The sequence below is a fragment of the Giraffa tippelskirchi genome, chromosome 10 (genome assembly GCF_054371585.1).
Source record: "Giraffa tippelskirchi isolate mGirTip1 chromosome 10, T2T-mGirTip1v1.2.pri, whole genome shotgun sequence".
Classification (NCBI taxonomy): Eukaryota; Metazoa; Chordata; class Mammalia; order Artiodactyla; family Giraffidae; genus Giraffa; species Giraffa tippelskirchi.
Window position 1 is genome coordinate 1731419 of NC_137284.1, and position 9542 is coordinate 1740960.

General features: G+C 55.9%; 1 long non-coding RNA gene across 1 annotated transcript; it reads left to right on the top strand.

The window, feature by feature from the left end:
- The first annotated feature begins 3759 nt into the window (after positions 1-3759).
- On the top strand, positions 3760-7164 carry LOC145523118 (uncharacterized). The gene is made up of 2 exons (XR_014066361.1): positions 3760-3890; positions 4328-7164. It is a non-coding gene; the product is annotated as an uncharacterized LOC145523118 (long non-coding RNA).
- The last annotated feature ends 2378 nt before the right edge of the window (positions 7165-9542 follow it).

Consider the following 9542-nt stretch of genomic DNA (forward strand, 5'->3'; position numbering starts at 1 on the left):
CATTAACTGAGGCTCACAGCTGACGTGAGGGCTCACTCCAGGGTTGTACATTCTACCTGTTGCTGTTGTCGTTTAGTCACTAAGTTGTGTCAGACTCTTTGTGACCCCGTGGACTGTAGCCCGCCCGGCTCCTCTGTCCAAGGGATTTTCCAGGCAAGAATGCTGGAGGGGTAGCCATTTCCTTCTCCAGGGGATCTTCCCCACCCATGGATCGAACCCGCATCCCTTGTGGCTCCTGCATTATTAGTGGATTCTCTGGGACCACATGGGAAGCCCATGGATGTGGACAAACGTATAAGGACATGTATTCTCATTGTCATGGCACGTGGAGGGCTTCACTGCCCTAAAGCCGTCGGTGCTCACGTGTCATCCCTCCCCCAGCCCCTGATCTGTCATGAATGTGTAGCTCTGCGTTTTCCAGAGCCTCACGGGGCAGAAGCAGCCTGTGCCTCCCCGGAGCCTCGCGGGGCGGAAGCGGCCTGTGCCTCCCCAGACGGGCTGCTCTCCCCTGTGATGTGAGTCTGCATCTCCCATGTGTTTCTCCCTGAACACCTGGCTCATTTCTTTAGAGGGCTTTTGGACACACTCAGTTTTCTCCCCATCAGAAAAAAAAAAACCCTGCCCTGAAGCCTGCCCCCCAAAACTTCCACCAACCTCTTCACCAGAAAGGTCTTGGAGGAGTGAAGACGCCCACTCTGGCTCCTCCTGCCACCTTGCTGTGCCCCAACACGTCCAGACCGGCTCCTGCCCAGGGCAGAGGGACCAGCTCTCTAGACACAGGTGTGGTCTGGCCTTCACCCCCCCGTGACTGCTCCCCACCCTCCCCAGCCCCCTAGGGCTTTCTCCCCCCCAGCGGTCCCCCACCTGCCGAGAGCTGGCAGGGCCCCGGGGCTGCCCCTGGGTGGGCTCCCGTGCCACATCTCCGAGCCTTCCAGTCGTAGACCCTGGCTGTCTCACCCAGGCCACCCAGTCCTGTCGCCTGGACTGCGACCCCAGAAGCCGCCTGCCGTCCGACTGCCCCTCTCCCGTGATGGACAGCAGGGCAGGCTCAGTGCCAGGCCAGGGCCCCAGGGCTGGACACCGCTCTTCCTCCTCGATGCCGCAGCTACACCAGCTTTCGGCCTGCCCCGCCGGCAGCCGCCTCTTTCTTGCCCCCCATCCTGACCATCGGCTCCTCCCGTGCATTTTGTCCAACTGCAGTCCCAATGCCTCATGAGGGGGGTGATGGCACCTGCTGCGACTCCCCTTAAACCCCCGCCGGCTGTCAGCCCCTCCAGGAGCTCAGAGTGGCCTCTGCACGCCAGGCCACACGCACCTCCCTGTGCTTAGAGGCCCGGGACCTCCCCAGGCTGGCTGGGTGATACGCGCTAAGCTCAGCCCCTCCCTGTTCTCTGAAGGACGTGCCTGGCGAGCCACGGGGGCCAGGCATGTGCTGCATCCCAGCCGAGTTACACTTCTCGAGCACCACTCCCTTGGGAAGCTTTTCCAGCCGCTAGGCCAGGCCTGTGCCCTGCTCCTCACTCCTGGTTCACGCTCAGGCCAGGCACCACTCGGGCACAGGAGATGGCATGGACGAAACAGTCCTAGTCATCCTAGTGGAGAGGAAGAAGAGGACGTCAGGTCAGTACGTATGTGGGTGTTCAGGGAGCGAAATTCCATGCAAAAGTAGAAGATGGATCCCCACACACAGAGAGGGAAGATCCCCAGGGCCTGTCCAAGGTGGAGGGGCACCAGGAGTGGGCTCCCAACAAGTCCACCTGGAGAAGCGTGTTGACCTTCAGGTGGACGGGCCGGGGAGCCGTTGCTGGGGAGAAGTCGAGGCTGGAGACAGGCCACGGTCGGTGCTGCCTGCGAGGGGTGCAGAAGCGGCGGGACAGACAGACACGCCCGGGATGGACACCTACGTGGAAGCCGCCAGCCCGTCCAGGCCGAGAGGCGAGCTCTGGAGAGGAATCTCTGCTCAGGCCGGGCGCTCTCCAGGTGACTGCGCCCCGCCGTGGACCCGAGCCCCGCTCTCAGATCTCCGCAGAGTCAGTGCAGACAGCAGGCGCTCCATCAACGCCACGAGGCTGGCGGGACGCGCTTGGACTCGGCGGCTCTCGGGACACCTCCCTGGAGGAGGATGGGGTGGGGAGCCTCCCCACATGAAAAGCGCTGGGGTGGCAGCCACTGGGGCTCCCCACTCACCGTCAACAACACTGGGCCCAGGAGGGGCAGGGTGTGACCTGGGGGTAGGGTGACCGCAGCTGGGGCCCAGGCCAGGTGTCCGTTGGAGGCTGCGCGGCACCTGGCTCGCTCTGCCTGGACCCGCCCAGTCAGGCCCAGAGGGGACGGTCCCCCGGGAGCTCTGGAGGGTGGGCCTGGGCAGACAGCACCTTCTGGGACTTGGGGGGGCAGATTTTGAGCTGCCTCCTCCCTCCCGGGTTCTTTCCAAGCCCCCCAGAAGCAGAGGCATGAAACAGACGTGTGTGTGTGTGTGTGTGTGTGTGTGTGTGTGTGTGTGTGTGGTTACGACCACCTGGCACCCAGAGTGACCCACGAGAGATGGAACCTGGGCACGGCTGGTTCCTCCCCGTGCTCCCCGCCCCAGCTCCCGGGGGCACCGCACCTGCCGGCACACGCAGGCACACAGAGCACGCAGGGACACGTGCCCAGCCCCCGGCAGGGGCACATGCATCCACACCCGCGGCCACGCCCGCCGGGACCCACCCTCTGCCCCCGCCGCCCGCGGGCAGAGACAACCACACCGACGCCCGGCACACGTCCTCAGCCGCGTCCACCCAGGCTGGCAGGTTCAGACAGACGCCGCGCACTTCAAAGCCCCAGGCAGCCGGTGTGCCGGGCGACCGACCTGCCGGGACAGGGAGACCACGGACGTGCAGACGCACACGCCCCTGCAGCCTGCCCACCCGGGGCCGGGACGCCGAGCCTGGCTGGGCCCGGCCACCTCGCATGCTCAGGAGGGGCTCCAGGGCGTCAGGCTGCCCGGTGTTCTGGGGTCCAAGGCAGTGTCCCTGAGCCTAGCCCGCCTGCAGGCTGACTGTGGGCACTGACTCTGGGACATGGAAACCCCCACCCTGCACCGCTCCCCCAGCCACCGAGGTGGGCTATCGACTGCTCCCAGCTGCTCTGGGAGGCCATGCCCACCCGCCTTGCTGCACAGAGCTGGGTGGGCACCCCCAGCCAGCGTTGGTCTGCAGCCCCTAAGAACCTCAGAGAGAGCTGAACCCAAGGGCAATGGATCAGGCAGCCAGCTCAGATCTACGAATCTGTAATCTGCAGTTGAAAGTCGAGTGTGAGTCCCAGGGCCTCCCGGCAGAACCCAGAGGCAGAGGCGGCAAGGCCTAGGCAGCCCAGGATGGGTTGTGGGAGGCCCGCAGGCCCTGGGCAAGTGTCCCCACGAGGAAGATGCTGTGAGATCCTCCCACCTGAGACATTTGCACCCGACTCCTCAGCCCCTGGGCCTGCAGAGAAGCCCCCCTTGGAAGGTGGGGCCACATGTTGCTCAAAGACCACGTGGGGACCTAAGTGAGGCAGGTGCCCTCCTCAGTGTCCACCCCACCACCCTACCAGGCCCCCAGACCCACAGCTACATTCTCGGCATGATCAGCCGGGAAGGGCCGGCCTTGATGAGGGTGGGAGGGTCATACCCCAGGGAGACGTAGGGCTGGCCAGCGGGGACCCCGGGGCCTGGAGGAGCTCAAAGCAGCAGCGTTGCCCAGGGGTGGGAGAGCTTGTTTATCAGGGCTCATTTCCTAGGACACGGGATCTGACCTCCAAGTGGGGACCCTGAGTTCACTGCAGTGATGGCCCTCGGAGGCAGGGAGGAGCAGAGGTTCGCCGTAAAGGATGCCCAGAGGCCAGGGCTGAGCAGCAGACAGCGGAGGAAGGTGGGCAGCTCACACAGGTCTGTGGGTAAGGCCAGGACACCCGCAGCCATGCTAGTGGGAGGCCCCCAGCACACTCCGCTTACCAAGGCAGCAGGAGGGGCCAGTGGGGGTGCCAGCATCACCAGGGCTTGGGCAGGGGTCATCCCCGGAGAGCGGGCTGCTGGGGGTGGGGTGGCTGTGACAGAGCTGGGCTCCAGCTGCAACAAGGCAGAGAGAATCCCAGAATAGAGCAGGGCAGCGCCTATCTGCCAGAAGCAGGGAGGCCACGGGCTCGTGACGGGCAGAGTTACAGGCTGACCTGTGACCCCAGAATTCACAAGTCCAAGGCCTGACCCCCAGCACCCAGAAGGTAACTGTGTTAGGAGCTGGGCCTTTAAGGAGCTAAAATGGGGTCACTAGGGTGGGGCCCTAATCCAATGTGACTGTGGTCCTTATAGGAAGAGGAGGTCAGGACACAGGCACACTCAGAGGGACGACCCTGTGAGGACACGGGGAGAAGACAGCCGTCTGCACGCCCAGGAGGGAGGCCTCAGGAGGACCAGCCCCGCCCACACCCGGGTCTGGGGTTCCAGCCTCCAGGACCAGAGACAGGGAATCAGGCTGTCTAAGCTGCCTGGCTGTGGGCCTTTGTGATGGTGGCCTGAGCTGACTTGTACAGGCAGCAAAGCTGAAAAGGCACCAGGGGCCTGCCCTGTAGGGTCTGTGGGGAGGTGAGAGGGGTGGGTAAGCGGGAGAGGAGGGCAGGTGACCCGGGTGGAGGTCGTCCTTCCCAGGGCAGACCCCGACCAGTTCCCAGACCGAGCCCGTTCTCAGACCCAGACACCAGCAGGAGGAGAAGCTGGGTCCCCGTGGGAGGGCCCACGACACAGCCAAGAGCACCCAGGCATGTGTCCCTCGGTCCCTCGCCTCGGGGGACCTACAGCTGCTGGATCAGGCCGTCTCCTTGGGGCCTGAGGCGCCCGGGGTCTGCAGGGCTGCTGCACCCGCTCTGCTTTCCCACTAACGCTGAGACCCTCGGACCGATGGAGAAGCAGCAGGTGAGGCAGGAGACAGCTGCCCACCCAGATCTGTCTTCACAGGCCCTTCCTGCTGAATAATCACCATGGACCCACTTGGCAGTGGTGGGCCTGCACGTGGCCTCTTGACCTTCCGTAGCAGGCGAGAGCTGGTGGAGTCCCCAGACTGTTGCCCCTGCCCCAAAGCCAGAGGGCCGTCATCCACCTCTGGCCAAGATGGAGAAAACTATTAGTGGAAGTGTTAGCCCCTCAGTCTTGCAACCCTGTGGACCATAGCCTGCCAGGCTCTTCTGTCCATTGAACTCTCTAGGCAAGAATACGGGAGTGGGTGGCCATTCCCTTCTCCAGGGGATCTTCCTGACCCAGGAATTGAACCGGGGTCTCCTGCATTGCAGGTGGATTCTTTACCAACTGAGCTATCAGGGAAGCCCATAGATGTATAAGATAGCGATTCCCAAGAGCTGGGGAACAGACGAGGTGACCCCCGAAACCCTAGTTCATGGCCTCGAGAGAGTGTCCAGGCCACAGCAGAGACAGGGTGGGACCCTGAGTGGGATCTGGGGAGACCGAGACAGCTTGGGTCTGCAGGCCAGAAGGAAGCGCTGTACGGACAGAGAGCCCTAGAGGGTTGCGGAAGGGTCTCAAATATGCGGCAGACAAGTGAGCAGCACAGGCTGGAAGGCACTGGCCCGAGGCCGGGAGTGGACGCACCGGGGGATGCGGGCAAGAGGCCCTGCCGTCCACTCAGAGCAAAAACAGTGCCAGCCCACCAACCAGCCCGAGAGTCTCACGAGTCGCGGGGCGTCAGTAGCCCCAAGGGTCCTGCCTCCGCAGTGGGGAATAGTTAGTCCCAGAGACCGGTGATCCGGACCTGCCTAGCACGTCGTAAAGCAAGACCCATAAGGGACGATCCACTGCGTTCCGGAATAAAGCAGATCCACGCAGAGACACCCGGCATCCAGCACGGTGAGACTCACGCCATCCACGCAGATGGGAAGCTGGGCAGCACGCAAGGCAGCAGGAAGAGACGAGACCCACAGAGAAGGGGTGCACGGACCAGCCAGAGCGCGCCCGCTGCTGGAAAAGGCAGGTAGGGTCAGTGCAATGGCGGCCGGTTATCATGACTGCATCGCGCAGCCGGCCAGAGACACAGAAACCACGCAAACCGGGCCAGTGGAGATCCAGGCGTCAACAGGGCCGAGGTGGAGGTGAAGACGCACTGGCCGTGATCGCCGACGATGGACCAGGAGAAAACATTCCAAATGAAAGAGAGGAAAAAGAATGTGAGCAAATGGCCAGTGCACTGGGGGACCCACCACAGGAGGCCTCACACACGAGTGATCAGAGTTCTCGTGGGAGGACTGGGAAAGGGACGATATCTGAAGAACAGTGGGTCTGTGTTCAGCTCCAGCCAATAAAGAGCTACACTCCTTCCACGAGAAAAAGCCAAACCAGGCGAAAAATCATTAACTTTTCTCGGATCTATCAAAGACCTGAGGTTATGAGGCAAAACGTCTCCCTTAAAGTTAGGAGACCACAGATCTGATGAGTCACAGCGCAGACCTGCCTTCCGGGGACAGAGGCCACGAGCCAGGAACAGCCAGAGACACTCACGCGGTCATGCTGACCAGCTGCCGGAGGCTGAGTGTGGACGGCATTGTGAGCGAGTCTCCTGGAGGATGCAGTCTAGACCTCCTGGGACTCCGCCAGGTTCTCGTGGGGAAGAGCTCCGGAAGATCCATTCTTGGCCCTGACGGCAGGGTGGACGGGGCGTGAGGGTTGGGGGGTGAAGGGTAATCACTGAGGAATACACATAGGGGCCCCCCAGACAGGCCGGCCCTCCACCTAGGAGGGGCCTTTCCACAGTGCCGCACAGAACACTCTTCAGGGGGTTAAAGCTACAACAAACCCAGACAAAGCAGTAAAAACCAGGGACATCACTTTGCCCAAAAAGGTTCTCATAGTCAAAGCTATGGTTCTTCCAGTGGTCGTATACAGATGAGAGTTGGACCATCAAGAAGGCTGAGCGCCAAAGAATTGATGCTTTTGAATTGTAGTGCTGGAGAAGACTCTTGAGAGTCCCTTGGACAGCAAGGAGACCAAACCAGTCCATCCCAAAGGAAATCAGAAATGACACAAGAGATGATAAGATGGTGGAAGAGGATTGAAAGAGAAAGAGTGTCCACTGAGAATTCCACGTCCAGCGAAAATGTCTCTCCAAAATAAAAGTGAAATAAAAACATTTTAGACATACAAAAGCTGTGAAAATTAATTCCCAGCAGACCTTCACTACAAAAAATGTTAAAGGAAATTCTTCAGACAGAAGGAAAGTGACACCAAAAAGCAAAGAGCACAAAATGGTAACTACATAAGAAAATACGTACTTTTTTCTTATTATTTAAATATCCTTTAGACATAACTGTAATTGTGACAGATGCACCATAATAATGTAAGATGTTAAGGACATGGGAGACTGAGTATGGAGTAGTTGGAACTGTGTTCTTACTTTAAACATTTTCTTAAAATCTAAAACTATTCTGAAATAAAAATTTTATCTAAAATGTGACTTACATGAAATTAATAGCGGTACAGTGTGGGATTTATAGCACATAAAAGTGAAATGTGTGACAACAGTAATGTAAAGGAGAGGGGGAGAAATGGAAATACACTGGTTAAGGTTTTTATACCATATGGGATGTGATATAATGTCACTTGAAGGCACACTGCAGTAAGATCAATATTTCTATGAGACATCCTGAAAAGGGAAAGTGAAAATGGTTCAGTCATGTCTGACTCTTCGTGACTGTACAGTCCATGGAATTCTCTAGACCAGAATACTGGAGTGGGTAGCTGTTCCCTTCTTCAGGGGATCTTCCCAACCCAGGGATCCAACCCAGGTATCCCACATTGGAAGCAGATTCTTTACCAGCTGAGCCACCAGGAAACATCCTGAAGCAACCACAAAAATAAAACAAATGATTATAGATAATAAGCCAACAAAGAAAATAAATCATGAAAAAAACTCAAAGATGGAACAAATAGAAAACAAACTGTAAGATAATGAATTTAAATCCAACCTTGTCAACAACCACATTAAATATAAATGGTCTAAACACCCACATTAACAGGTAGTGATTGTTGGACTGAATAAAAAAGCAAGACACAACTAATGCTGCCTGTCCCCAAAGTGCACTTTCTTATGTATACAGACACAAATAGGTGAAAAGTTAAAGGATGAAAACATACAAGCCAAGCTACCCCTAAGCCAAAGAAAGCTGGAATGGCAATATGAATGTTAGAAAGGTAATAAGAGTGAAGAATATTATCAGTGATAAAGAAGGTCATTTCATAGCAACAGAGGGTCGATTCTTCAAGCGGATATAACAGTCCTAAATGTTTATGCACCTAATAACACAACTTCAAACAAATGAAGCAAAACTGATCAAATAAGGAGAAATAAGACAAATTCATGTTGTGGTAGGAGATTCAATATCCGGCTTTCAGTAATAGACAGAAGTACACAGAAAATTGATAAGAATATAAGGGATTTGACAAAATATGTGACTAACTTGACTTAACTGACATTAATAGACCCATACCTCATACAGTCTACAAAAATTAACTCATACGAATTAGAGACCTAATATGAGACCTAAAGCTACGAAACGTCTAGAAGAAAACAAAGGAGAAGGTCTTTGAGACCTTGTGTTAGACACCAAAAACAACCTCAGGAAACAAAAATAAATGGATAAATTAGATTTCATGAAAACTTTAAACTTCTAGTCTTTGAAAGGCAGTATGAAGAGAATTAAAATACAAACCACGGGCTGACGGAAATCACTTGTGAATCATGCTCTTTTCAGTCAGTGCTTTGCCGCGCTGGGTCTCTTGTCTAGTCGGGCGAGTGGGGGCTGCTCTTTGTTGGGTGCACAGGCTTCTCCCTGCAGCGGCTTCTCCCTGCAGCGGCTTCTCCCTGCAGCGGCTTCCCCTGTCGCAGAGCAGAGGCTCCAGCAAACGGGCTTCAGACTTGTAGCCCACAGGACCAGTCGCTGTGACTCACGGGGGGCTTAGTTGCTCCACAGCGCACGAGATCTCCTTGCACCAGGGATCGAACCTGTGTCCCCTGCACTGGCAGGAAGAATCTTATCCACTGTACTGCCAGGGAAGTCCCGTAAATCATATTCTGACAAAGGAATTGTATTCAGAATATACCAAGAAATTTCAAATGTCAGTAATAAGAAAACAAAGAGTCCTGTAAAGCTGGACAAAGAATTAAGGGGAAAAAAAAAAATTACTCCAAAAGATGGTAAATAAGCCCCTGAAAACATGCTCAAAATTATTAGTCATTGGAAAAGTACACATTTAAATTATAATGAGATATCACTACACAGCTATAAGAATGACTAAAATTTTAAAAAAACGATTAGGCCAAGTTTTGGTGAGAATATGAGAAACTAGATTCTCGCACACTACCGATAGGAATGGAAAATGGTACAACCACTTTGGAAAACAGATGAGCAGTTTCTTAAAAAGCTAAGCAGACACCTACCATATGACACAGGCATTCCAGGCATAGGTATTTATCCAAGAGAAATAAAAGTATCCACACGTGTACGTGGATGTCGACAGCATTGTT